The following is a 14,693-nucleotide window of genomic DNA, read 5'->3' as shown; positions in this document are numbered from 1 at the left end:
GTAAAATATGTATTTGGTCTCTGATGAATTTCCTGTCCTACAGTTCCTAAAATCCTTGGAATCTCCTAAGTGATGTCTTTTTGTTTTTGTTTTAATTTTTGTAGATACGGGATTCTGCTATGTTGCCCATGCTGGTCTCAAACACTTGGCTTCAAGTGATCCTCCTACCTCACCATCCCAAAGTGCTGAGACTCCAAATGCGAGCCACCATGCCAGGCCCAGTGATGTCTTTTTGCCTGCTAATGATGGACTGAAGGCTGGCAGCCCCTAGGTAGCTTCAGGATGGGAGCTGGTCAACAGAAAGACCACTGAGGCATTGTAGAGGCTTGGAATTTTGAGCCCACTTGTAATCTCCAGGGAGGGAAGAGGAGCTAAAAGTTAAGTTAATCACCAAGGGACAGTGGTTTGATCAAGCACATCTATATAATGAAGTCTCCACAGAAACCCAAAAAGACATGGTTAGGAGTGCTTTCAGATAGCTGAACACATGGAGGTTCCTAAATGGTGACACATCCAGGGGAGGACACAGAAGCTCTTGCCCCTTCCCCTATACTTTGTCCTATGCATCTATTCATTGATATCTTTTGTAATATTCTTTATAATAAACCTATAAACTTAAGAAAATGAAAGATTTCTCAAATTGTGATTTTCAAGTGAGCTAATGTTGACTTTATTGACACTGGAGAAAAACTAGACAGATAAAGAAGAGAATAAAAAAAGAGGAAGGGGAAAAGAGGAGGAAGAAGAGAAAAGGAAGGATAGAAAAATGAGGATAGACACTGGTTATAGGTCAATCGATCATGAATATGGCAAAGATGTTTTACTTTTGCATCTCAACTCTGAGATAAGCATAAAGGCCACAGGCATATGCATCACTATTTCACCATGTTCACGAAGGATATGAATTAAGTTAACAAGCACTATTATTGATTCATACAGTTAAAATATATTTGACTGTAAACTTTAAAAATGAAAAATATGTACACCTGTAATAGACTCACCCACTGATCTTTGGCAGAGCTTTTTATATTCACAGGATTTCAATGGGTAGAAAGTAAAACCATATGTTTCATCACCAAAACAACTAAAAAATACACATGGAACACAATAACTCATTACAGTTACTAATTCACTTATATAGTAAGCCAGAAATACATCACTGTGACATTTTATGAAGCGAATGCTGCATACAACATACACATGGTATGTTCAAACCACTTACACATAAAGTAACAGAAGTTAAGAAATACAAAAGCAAATTCTCAAAATATATCATCCACTGAGACAGGAAATAAAAGCAGGTCCTTTTTCTGTTGCTTTCTGTCAAAGGTCAGACAATGTGAAGTTCAACAGCAATATTGTTCTAACTCTATCATTTATCATTTTTGACTCCCTTCACTAACGCAACTCTTTTTGAAACAATGGAGTTAGAATGTGAGTAGAGGCCAGATCTGAAATCCCGGTCAAATGGCTACTTGCCTTTCTGCCTTTGTTCACACTGTTTAACATAAAAATGTAGGTATGGCCAGGTGCGGTGGCTCATGCCTATAATCCCAGCCATTTGGCAGGCCGAGGAGGGCGGATTGCCTGAGCTCAGGAGTTCATGACCAGCCTGGGCAACAAGGTGAAACCCCATCTCCACTAAAAAAAAAAAAAAAAAATTAGCCAGGTGTGGTGGCATGTGCCTGTAGTCCCCGCTACTTGGGAGGCTGAGGCAGGAGAATTGCTTGAACCTGGGACAAGGAAGTTGCAGTGAGCCAAGATCACACCACTGCACTCCAGCCTGGGCAACAGAGCAAGACTCCATCTCAAAAAAAAAAAAAAAAAAAAAAAGGGTAGGTAAATTAGCTCTTGGTGACACATGGTAATTCAGTTACAAGGAGGAAAATGTTCAGGAAAGGAGTAACTATCTTTTAAGTGTTAAGTTTGAGAAGCAATTTTATTTTATTTTATTTTTTTCATACTGTGGAGGCTTTTTAGTTTTTCAAGAAATGTCTTTAATTTCAACTGGTTTCCTGTGTCTTAACTTATTTTCTTGGCTATTATTTTATATATTAGAAAAATCTGTAGACTTGCTCTTCTCTATTTAATTTACACCTTGGCTCCTGGCAGCAAATTTGATGAAACACTTAATGGTATTTCCTGCCTACTTTGTTTTAAATATAAACCCAGTTTTAAACATATGTTAGTTTCTCTCAAGTGATATGTTACTTCATCTTAATAATGACAAAAATGTGATAATTAACCTTAATCTCTTATTGACATAAGTCCATACAGCACTTTAAGAAGCCACGCTGCAAAAAAGAAAACATCTTATATAGCAACTAAAGTGGTTTTACTTCAATACAATCCAAAGAATGTGTGCTGAAATGCCAGCATGCACAAGGCCTGTACTTTTATCCTCAGACATAAATATGGGTGCATCTTAATGGAATACTTCGCGTCTACTCTAAAATATGCTAAGTTGTAAGTGCCCAATTTGTTCTTCCCCTCTGCTGCACAGACAAAATTGATTCACTGAGACCATGGTATTGCAATAAAAAAGAGTTTAATTGACATGAGGCCAGCCACACAAAAGATGGTGTTATTTCTCAAATCAATCTCCCTGAAGGCTCAGGGGTGAGGGTTTTTCAAGGCCAGTTTGTTGGGCAAGGGACTACAGATTGGGTACTGCTAATTGGCTGGGGACTCCATCATAGGGGTGTGGAAAACTGTCCTTGTGTGCTGAGTCCGCCTCTGGGTCAGGGCCTACAGGACTGATTAAATTATGAGTCGCAAGTCCAGGTGAGGCCCACTGGTTGCCAGAATGAAAAAGTCTGCAAAAACATCTCAAACAACAAATCTGAGGTTCTACAATAGTGATGTTTTCTATAGAGCAATTGGGGAAGTTATATATCTTGTAATCTCTGTAATAGCCAGTTATTGTTTAGCTATGTCTGCATCTTAGTGAAATTTAGGGCCCTCTCATAATCCTAAGCTTGTGGATTTTCATTAACTTTACAAAGGTGGTTTAGTTTTTGGAAGGGCTATCATTATCCTTACTTTAAATTTAAACTATAAACTCTATTCCTCCCAAGGTTAGCTTGGCTTCTGTCCAGGAATGACCAAGGACAGCTTGGAGATTAGCAGCAAGATAAAGTAAACTAAGTCAGATTTCTCTTACTGTCATAATTTTGCACAGGCACTTTCAAAGTCACTTGGGAGACAACATACAACTATAAAATACAGTCTTTACTATAAAAACAATACTAGAACCATTCTGAATAAATAGGATAGTCACATATGAAATAGTAAAATAGCAATATAAAGCGATTTTAATATTAACAGAATAAATATCCAGATGGGTAAAATTTATACTAATTGAAATCCAACATTAAACGTTTGAAATAGGTTGCTTTAAAGAAGATGGCTAAAATTTATGTAACACAACTTTTATGAATTAACTGTAATAAATAGATATGATACTAATATATGAATAGAGAGGGGAAATAGCATTCTACTTATTCATCAGCACTTTACCCTATGAAATGGCTTCTCTGACCTACCAAATATTATGGCTATTGGTGATATATATCTAACTTTGAGCCACCAAACTTAAATTTCCTCATTGGAAGGAATTTAAGTTGAAGGAGGACACAAACCATATCTATGTTCTCACTATTGCAGCCCCAGGATTTAACTCACTGTCTGGCACATAACAGATGTTTAAGATTTGTCGAATGAATGAAATCCTAATTTCATAAAGGGCTTTCCCACACATGATGCAAAAGAAATTATTTTAGCAAGAAGCAATATAATATAACACTCTAGAGTGGTGCTGTTTTATTTAATTTGTATTATTTTCTTATTCTCTTTGTGCCTTAGTTTCCTGGTCTATTAAGTGAAAATAATCCCAGTATATGCCTTATAGGGTCATTAAGTAATTTAAATTAGCTACTCTATGTAAAATGCTTCAGAATATGTCTACCACGTAGAAAAAACTTTACATCTGTTAGTGTACATCAGCTAACGCTGCCATAACAAAACACCACAGACTAGGACCCTTAAAAAACAGAAATTTATTTTCTCACAGTTCTGGAGCCTGGAAGTCCAAAATCACGGTGTTGGCAGGTTTGGTTTCTCTGAAGGCCTCTCTACTTGTCTTGCAGATGGCTTCCTTCTCACTATGTCCTCACATGCCTTCCCTCTGTGCCCAAGCGCAAACATTCCTGGTATCTCTCTCTTCTTATAAGAACACCAGTTGTATTGGATTAGGTCCCCACCCTTATGACTGAATTTAACCTTTATTATCCCTTTGAATGCCCTATCTCCAAATACAGTCATATTGGGTAACTAGGAATTCAACATATTAACTGAGGGTAAGAAGGGGGGTGCAATTAAGTCCTTAGCAGTTAGTCTCAAGTTTATCATTTCAAGGAAGAGAGAATTTTTTTTTTTAGGTTTTCTTCTAGGGTTTTTATGGTTTTAGGTCTAACATTTAAGTCTTTAATCTATCTTGAATTAATTTTTGTATAAGGTATAACCAAGGGATCCAGTTTCAGCTTTCTACATATGGCTACCCAGTTTTCCCAGCACCATTTATTAAATAGGGAATCCTTTCCCCATTTCATTCAGGTTTATGAAAGATCAGATGGTTGTAGATATGTGGTATTACTTCTGGGGGCTCTTTTCTGTTCCATTGGTCTATATCTCTGTTTTGGTACCAGTACCATGCTGTTTTGGTTACTGTAGCCTTGTAGTATAGTTTGAAGTCAGCGTGATGACCCCAGTTTTGTCCTTTTGGCTTAGGATTGTCTTGGCAATGTGGGCTCTTTTTTGGTTCCATTAGCCAGTTTTCTAATTTGCAAAAACTCTACATGGATAATACTTATAGTGATGCCTTAACTTTGGCAAATGAGCAAATGTTCTAGGCATTGCTTAAGGTGAAGAAATAAAAACTTTACATTCAGCAAGGGGAAACTAACAATAAACATAAACTTAATAAACAAAAACATCATGTATATGTTAAAAATTTGTAAATATTAAAAGTAATGGCAAAAACCATGATTACTTTTGCACCAACCTAATAATATAGAAAAATAAAATTTTGGCAAAAAAGATTAGAAAGGGTGACTGAGAGCCAACTAAAAATGTCAGAATAGGTAGGTCTCATTGACCTGGTGATTTCAGCAAAAAATTGAAAGACACAATGGAGTTAACCAAGCAATATCTTGAGGAAGAGTGTTTCAGACAGAGGGAAAAACTAGAGCAAAGTGTCACAGGGAGCTTGCCTGGCATGTTTACATAGCCACAAGGAGGATGGTATGGCTGGAGCTGGGTAAGCAATGGTGAGAGTAGTAGGAGAGGATATGGGAGATGCCATAGGAAGCTAGATCACATAGATCATGTTGACCATTTCAAGGACTCCAAGTGAAGCTACAGGATTTTGAGCAGAGGAGTGACATTAAAATCAAAAGTTTATTTAAATTAAAGTTTAATTTTATTTAGTAATTAAAAAAAACATGATGGAGAAATTGTGTGCCATATGGGTGGGGACTGGGATTCCTCAAATGGAGAGTGTCAGATCTGCAACAAATACTTGAATAACTGCTTAAGTAGAACACATGGCCCTCAATGGCATAGGTACTGTGTGACACCAAGACTTCAGAGTAATAGGAAGCTGCTTGACATTTAGGTGGAAATTTGTAGCTACTGGAGCAATGAAGAAGAAAGCATAAAAGTCAAGAAACAGAAACAGAAAAAAATAAGAGAAAGCCATGAGAAAAGAGACCGTATGCCCTGGATTGTGTAAACCCTCTAAGGAACCCTATCAACAATTTACTAGATTCAATTAAATTCTTTGATGCTTAGAATATTAGTTTTTTATTGCTGCTATGACAAATTACTAAAAATTAGTGGCTTAAAATAGCACAATTCATTATTGTGAAGTTCTGTTGATCAGTCTTACATGGCTAAGATCAAGGGTCTGACTGGGCCAAGATTAAGGTGTCAAGAGGGCTGCTTTCCTTTCTGGAATCTCTATGGGACAGTTTGCTTATTTGCCTTTTCCAGCTTCTAGAGACCACTTTCCTTGACTTATGACTGCCTTCTTCCATCTTTAAAGCCAGTACCATTTGGCAAAGTCCTTCTCACACTGTCATCTCTGTTTTTCCCTTTCTATTTCCTCTTACATGTTTGTGGACCCAGAGGATTATATTGGGCCTACCTATCTAATTCAAGATAATCTCCTTGTCTTAAGGTCAGCTGATAAACAACCTTATTTCCATATGCATCCTAACTTCCTTTTGCCATGTAACCTACCTACTTACAGATTCCTGAAATTAAGACATACACATCTTTGGAGGGACATTATTCTGTCTATCACACTTGGTATAAGTGTTTTTTTATAAAAGAAATTCAGTAAAAGGCTAGGAATATAATGTGATAATAATAGTTTATTGAGCATCATAAGATGCCATTAATGATGTTTGATCTGCATTACCTCTCTTTTATTTTTCCCCTCACAATCTGTGATCTGATAGAATCATCTATATTTTTGAAATGATAAAACTGAACTTAAACAAGATTAAGTAAATTGCTTAAACTCACATAGATTGCTTGGACTGCACTAGTATAAATAACTAGGTGGACTCAAACTCACAAAGACTCAACCAACCCTTTAATCAATTATATTTTAAATGGCTGAAAAATGCCTAAGCCATATTCTTAAAATTATCCAGACTTGACCACAGTTCTTCTTTACTAGATATGTCCCATAGACAAGTGAGAAAGGAAGGCAAAGAGCAATAATTAATTTAGCATCTTTTTTCTTTTTTGTTGTTAAAAAAGAAATGAATTTCCTTCTAAGAAATGTTCAAAATTTCCAAGAAAACTAATGAGTTGCAGGAGAATCCTTTCAAAATGCACTAGAGGATAATCCAGCATAAAACTTATTATTTGTCGAGGAATTCAGTAATTACTCTGTTGGTAATTATTGGCTAAGGTTTGGGAGAAATGACTCATTAATTTTTTACTTGCAGAAGCATGCAGCTTCATAGTTAAGATCACAAGCTTTGGAGTCAGATCTCTGGGGTTTGAACCTACATTGATGCATCATTTTTACACATAGGCCATAGTTTATATTAGGGTTCGCTCTTGGTGTTGTACATTCTACAGGTTTGCACAAATGTATAATGACATATGTCCACCATTATAGTATCATACAGAATCGTTTCACTAACCTAAAAATTGTCTGTGCTGTGTCTATTCATCCCTCCCTAACAGCTGGCAACCATTTAATCTTTTTACTGTCTTCATAGTTTTACCCTTTCCAGAACATTTGACTAATATAGTGTATATCATTTTTAGATTGGCTCCTTTTGTTTAATAATATGCACTTAATTTCCTCCGTGTCTCATCATGATTTCACAGCAAATTTCTTTTTAGTGTTGGATAATATTTCAGTATGGATTGAACACAATGTATCTATTCACCAAGTGAAGACTACCTGGATTGCTTCCAAGTTTGGGCAATTATCAATAAACATGCTATAAACAGTCATATGCAGGTTTTTGTGTAGACATAGCTTTCAAATTATTTGAGTAAATAAGTATCTAGGGCCGAAGTACATGAATTTTATTTTAAGAGTATATTTAGTTTTATAAGAAACTGCCAAATCACCTTTCAAAGCAGCTGTGCCATTTTGCATTCCCACCAGCAACGAATCAGAAGTGCTGTTATTCCACAACCTTGCCAGCATTTGGTGTTAGTGTTTGGGATTTTCGCTATTCTGAAGTGTGTGCGATGGTATCTTATTGTTGTTTTAAATTTTGATTTCCCTAATGACGTATAATGCTGAACATCTTTTCATATACTTATTTGTCATCCATGTATCTTCTTTGGTGAGGTATCTTTTCAGACCTTTTGCCCATTTTTTAATTGGGTAGTTTTCTTACAGGTGACTTTTATAAATTTTTGCATGCTTTGGAAAACAGTCCTTTATCAGATATTGTCTGATATTGTTTGGCTGTGTCCCCACCCAAATCTCATCTAGAATTGCATAATAGCTCCCATAATCACTGCATGTCATGTGAGGGAATCTGTGTGAGGTAAATGAAACATGGAGGCAGGTTTTTCCCATGCTGTTCTCATGATAGTGAATAAATCTCATGAGATCTAATGTTTTTTTAATTATACTTTAAGTTCTAGGGTACATGTGCACAACATGCAGGTTTGTTACATATGTATACATGTAACATGTTGGTGTGCTGCACCCATGAACTCGTAATTTACATTAGGTATATCTCCTGCTATCCCTCCCCGCTCCTCCCACCAGATGACAGGCCCCGGTGTGTGATGTTCCCCACCCTGTGTCCAAGTGTTCTCATTGTTCAGTTCCCACCTATGAGTGAGAACATGCGGTGTTTGGTTTCTGTCCTTGCGATAGTTTGCTCAGAATAATGGTTTCCACTTTCATCCATGTCCCCACAAAGACATGAACTCATCCTTTTTTATGGCTGCATAGTATTCCATGGTGTATATGTGCCATATTTTCTTAATCCAGTCTATGATTGATGGACATTTGGGTTGGTTCCAAGTGTTAGCTATTGTGAATAGTGCCATAATAAACATACGAGTGCATGTGTCTTCTTAGCAGCATGATTTATAATCCTTTGGGTATATATCCAATAATGGGATGGCTGGGTCAAATGGTATTTCTAGTTCTAAATCCTTGAGGAATCGCCACACTGTCTTCCACAGTGGTTGAAATAGTTTACAGTCCCACCAACAGTGTAAAAGTGTTCCTGTTTCTCCACATCCTCTCCAACACCTGTTGTTTCCTGACTTTTTAATGATCACCATTCTAAATGGTGTGAGATGGTATCTCATTGTGGTTTTGATTTCCATTTCTCTGATGGTCAATGATGATGAGCATTTTTTCAAGTGTCTGTTGGCTGCATAAATGTCTTCTTTTGAGAAGTGTCTGTTCATATCCTTTGCCCACTTGTTGATGGGGTTGTTTGATTTTTTCTGGTAAATTTGTTTAAGTTCTTTGTAGATTCTGGATATTAGCCCTTTGTCAGATAGGTAGATTGTAAAATTTTTCTCCCATTCTGTAGGTTGCCTGTTCACTCTGATGGTAGTTTCTTTTGCTGTAGGATTAATTGGGATCTAATTAATCCCAATCTAATTAAATGGGATTTAATTAGATCCCATTTGTCAATTTTGGCTTTTGTTGCCATTGCTTTTGGTGTTTAATCAAGAAGTCCTTGCTGATGCCTATGACCTGAGTGGTATTGCCTAGGTTTTCTTCTAGGGTTTTTATGGTTTTAGGTCTAACCTTTAAGTCTTTAATCCATCTTGAATTAATTTCTGTATAAGGTGTAAGCAAGGGATCCAGTTTCAGCTTTCTACATATGGCTAGTCAGTTTTCCAAGCACCATTTATTAAACAGGGAATCCTTTCCCCATTTCTTGTTTTCGTCAGATTTATCAAAGATCAGATGGTTGTAGATGTGTGGTATTATTTCTGAGGGCTCTATTCTGTTCCATTGGTCTATATCTCTGTTTTGGTACTAGTACCATGCTGTTTTGGTTACTGTAGCCTTGTAGTATAGTTTGAAGTCAGGTAGCGTGATGACTCCAGCTTTGTTCTTTTGGCTTAGGATTCTCGTGGCAATGTGGGCTCTTTTTTGGTTCCATATGAACTTTAAAGTAGTTTTTTCCAATTCTGTGAAGAAAGTCATTGGTACCTTGATGGGGATGGCATTGAATCTATAAATTACCTTGGGCAGTATGGCCATTTTCACAATATTGATTCTTCCTATCCATGAGCATGGAATGTTCTTCCATTTGTTTGTGTCCTCTTTTATTTCATTGAGCAGTGGTTTGTAGTTCTCCTTGAAGAGGTCCTTCACATCCCTTGTAAGTTGGATTCCTAGGTATTTAATTCTCTTTGAAGCAATTGTGAATGGGAGTTCACTCATGATTTGGTTCTCTGTTTGTCTGTTATTGGTGTATAAGAATGCTTGTGATTTTTGCACATTCGTTCTGTATCCTGAGACTTTGCTGAAGTTGCTTATCAGCTTATGGAGATTTGGGGCTGAGACAATGGGGTTTTCTAAGTATAAAATCATGTCATCTGCAAACAGGGACAATTTGACTTCCTCTTTTCCTAATTGAATACCCTTTATTTCTTTCTCTTGCCTGATTGCCCTGGCCAGAACTTCCAACACTATGCTGAATAGGAGTGGTGAGAGAGCATCCCTGTCTTATGCCAGTTTTCAAAGGGAATGCTTCCAGTTTTTGCCCATTCAGTATGATATTGGCTGTGGGTTTGTCATAAATAGCTCTTATTATTTTGAGATATGTCCCATCAATACCTAGTTTATTGAGAGTTCTTAGCTTGAAGGGCTGTTGCATTTTGTCAAAGGCCTTTTCTGTATCTATTGAGACAATCATGTGGTTTTAGTCTTTGGTTCTGTTGATATGATGGATTACGTTTATTGATTTGCATATGTTGACCCAGCCTTGCATCCCAGGGATGAAGCCAACTTGATTGTGGTAGATAAGCTTTTTGATGTGCTGATGGATTCTGTTTGCCAGTATTTTATTGAGGATTTTTGCATTGATGTTCATCAGGGATACTGGTCTAAAATTCTCTTTTTTTGTTGTGTCTCTGCCAGCCTTTGGTATGTCAGGATGATGTTGGCCTCATAAAATGAATTAGGGAGGATTCCCTCTTTTTCTATTGATTGGAATAGTTTCAGAAGGAATGGTACCAGCTCCTCTTTGTACTTCTGGTAGAATTCGGCTGTGAAGCTGTCTGGTCCTGGACGTTTTCTGGTTGGTAGGCTATTAATTATTTCCTCAATTTCACAACCAGTTATTGGTTTATTCAGGGATTCAATTTCTTCCTGGTTAGGTGTCCAGGGATTTATCCATTTCTTCTAGATTTTCTAGTTTATTTGTGTAGAGGTGTTTGTAGTATTCTCTGATGATAGTTTGTATTTCTGTGGTTCTGTGGTTTCAGTGGTGATATCCCCTTTATCATTTTTTATTGCATCTATTTGATTCTTCTCTTTTTCTTCTTTATTAGTCTTACTAGTGGTCTATCAATTTTGTTGATCTTTTCAAAAAACCAGCTCTTGGATTCATTGATTTTTTGAAGGGTTTTTTGTGTCTCTATCTCCTTCAGTTCTACTCTGATCTTAGTTATTTCTTGCCTTCTGCTAGCTTTTGAATGTGTTTGCTCTTGCTTCTCTAGTTCTTTTAATTGTGATGTTAGAGTTTCAATTTTAGATTTTTCCTGCTCTCTCTTGCGGGCATTTAGTGCTATAAATTTCCCTGTACACACTGCTTTAAATGTGTCCCAGAGATTCTGGTATGTTGTATCTTTGTTCTCATTGGTTCCAAAGAACATCTTTATTTCTGCCTTCATTTCATTATGTACCCAGTAGTCATTTAGGAGCAGGTTGTTCAGTTTCCATGTAGTTGAGCGGTTTTGAGTGAGTTTCTTAATCCTGAGTTCTAGTTTGATTGCACTGTGGTCTGAGAGACAGTTTGTTACAGTTTGTGTTCTTTTACGTTTGCTGAGGAGTGCTTTACTTCCAACTATGTAGTTAATTTTGGAATAGGTGTGGTGTGGTGCTGAAAAAAATGTATATTCTGTTGATTTGGGGTGGAGAGTTCTGTAGATGTCTATTAGGTCCGCTTGGTGCAGAGCTGAGTTCAATTCTTGGATATCCTTGTTAACTTTCTGTCTCGTTGATCTGTCTAATGTTGACAGTGGGGACTGTAAACTAGTTCAACCATTGTGGAAGTCAGTGTGGCGATTCCTCAGGGATCTAGAACTAGAAATACCATTTGACCCAGCCATCCCATTACTGGGTATATACCCAAAGGATTATAAATCATGCTGCTATAATGACACATGCACACATATGTTTATTGCAGCACTACTCACAATAGCAAAGACTTGGAACCAACCCAAATGTCGAAAAACGATAGACTGGATTAAGAAAATGTGGCACATATACACCATGGAATATTATGCAGCCATAAAAAATGATGAGTTCATGTCCTTTGTAGGGACATGGATGAAACTGGAAACCATCATTCTCAGCAAAGTATCGCAAGGACAAAAAACCAAACACCGCATGTTCTCACTCATAGGTGGGAATTGAACAATGAGAACACATGGACACAGGAAGGGCAACATCACACTCCGGGGACTGTTGTGGGGTGGGGGGAGGGGGGAGGGATAGCATTAGGAGATACACCTAATGCTAAATGATGAGTTAATGGGTGCAGCACACCAATATGGCACATGTATACATATGTAACAAACGTGCACATTGTTCACATGTACCCTAAAACTTAGAGTATAATAATAATAATAAAAAACTTCTTTTAGCTTAAGCTGACAACTCTCTTTGAATAAATATGACATTGAAGTTTGCAAAAAAAAAAAAGAAAATTCTCAAACGTAGATACACAAATGGCCAACAAACGTGAAAAAGTAGTTAACATTACTAGTTATCAGAGAAATACAAATTAAAACCACTCATTATGAATGAGTGTGAATTAAAACCATTCACAACAAGTGGTTTTAACCTGTATTTCTCTGATAATTAGTGGTGTTAACCTTACTTCTGTAAGAATGGCCATAATTTAAAAATAAAACATAACAGATGTTGGTGTGGATATGGTGAAAAGGGAATACATTTACACTGCTGATGGGAATGTAAACTGGTACAACCACTACAGAAAACAGTATGGAGATTCCTTAAGGAACTAAAAGTAGAACTACCATTTGAACCAGCAATCCCGCTACTGGGTATCTACCCAGAGTTATATAGCATGGAAAATTATTCAGCCATAAAAAGGATGGAAATAATGACTTTTGCAGCAACCTGGATGGAGTTGAAGACCATTATTCTTTTTTTTTAATTATACTTTAAGTTCTAGGGTTCATGTGAAGACCATTATTCTAAGTGAAATAACTCAAGAATGGAAAACCAAATATTTTATGTGTTCACTTACAAGTGGGAGCTAAGCTATGAGGATGCAAAGGCATAAGAATGATACAATGGACACTGAGGACTTGGGGGAAGGTGAGAGGGTGATAAGACACAAAACATTACACATTGAGTACAGTGTGCACTGCTTGAATGATGGGTGCACCAAAATCTCAGGACTCACCACTAAAGAACTTATCCATGTAACTAAGAACCACCTATTCCCCAAAAACTATTGAAATAAAATAATTTTTTAAGAAGACCATTTTTAAAAGATGATAAAGATAACATGCTTATGCGAAAGAGGGAAGGAAGAATAGTTAGAGCTGATTTCCTGGGTAGACAAAATAAATGGAGTATATTTTATACATAAGTGGAGGCATTAGCCTGAGATGGGATCATGAACACTTCATTCAAAGTAATAAATCATCACTGTGAGTAAGGATGGAGAGAAAATATGGAAGATTTGAAAAGGTACTATAACATCCAACAGAGGGAAAGAGTAAATTAACTAGGGAAATATAGTGAAATATAAACTCAAAGAACCCCCTTGAGTTTAGTGATAGTTAAAGCTAAATAAAGTTATACCAGACAGCACTCGTTATGTGTTTTTCACTAGTCCTGCCTAGTGACACATATAGAAACACAAGAAAGGCAACTATTCGGATGTAATCATGGTTGATATTTTACCCTGATGGCTAATTTATTTATTTTTCATTCATATATTTAACTCCTGAGTGCATATTTTCATAGTGCCTACAAAATAAAATGCATATTTTAAGGGTAAATTACACTGTATTTTTAATTAACTTGCTTTTGGTTTTTTAAGTAATGACTCACTTTAGGGATATTTTGTAATACATTGTAGCTATATAATTCATCCTGAAGCATACTGAGCTCTCACCCTTCATTCTTAAGGTTTTAAAGGACTTATATTATTATCATTTTTAATTTTCTCAGCTGAGTCTGCTCTGTTTCCAAGCTACAAATTAAACAGACCAACAACAACAATAACAAACTCAAGGAAGTGAATATTCTTTATTTTCTTAATTGTTTTAAAATAGCCTAAAGTATATTGTGAATACCTATGAAGCTAATATAATTTTGTTAACAGGACTATGAAATGCTTAATCCCTGTAAAACATATTTATCTTCAAATATTCTTAATGACTATCAGATTGCTCTGCTATTCCTTCCTTGCCTAGTGGTAATGGGTTAAAGGCAGTAGGAGTTGGCTATATTCTAATTAGGGAATATCCAGGGGAAATATTCTCAAATACACCAGGACACCAGACATTACTGAGTATTATTACAGCAACTCCTTCAAGAGCAATTGAGATCAAAGATCTTCAGAGCTCCTTCCTCTTTCACCCATGAGATATTAAAAACCAAGGTACTCTACATTCTTAACTCTGAAGGTCATTTTATAGTTTTAGTTTGAGTGTCAAGTCATAAAAATATGACAACCAGTTTCTTTGTAATCCTCGGCTTTGCTTAGAAATGTCAAATTGACTTTAGGTGGTTAAACTTACAGGGCATATCAGTTATACTCAATACATGAATGAATAAGGCATCATGATAAGAATTTGAACCCAAATAAAACCCACAAAATTATATTTACAAAAGGAAATACTTACTATATTCACAGTTTCTTAATAATTTTTTTGCCTTAATTTTCTAAAGTTAAAAATTATAG

The sequence above is a fragment of the Nomascus leucogenys genome, chromosome 3 (assembly GCF_006542625.1).
Source record: "Nomascus leucogenys isolate Asia chromosome 3, Asia_NLE_v1, whole genome shotgun sequence".
NCBI classification, from domain to species: Eukaryota; Metazoa; Chordata; class Mammalia; order Primates; family Hylobatidae; genus Nomascus; species Nomascus leucogenys.
Note: the sequence above shows the minus strand (reverse complement) of the source record.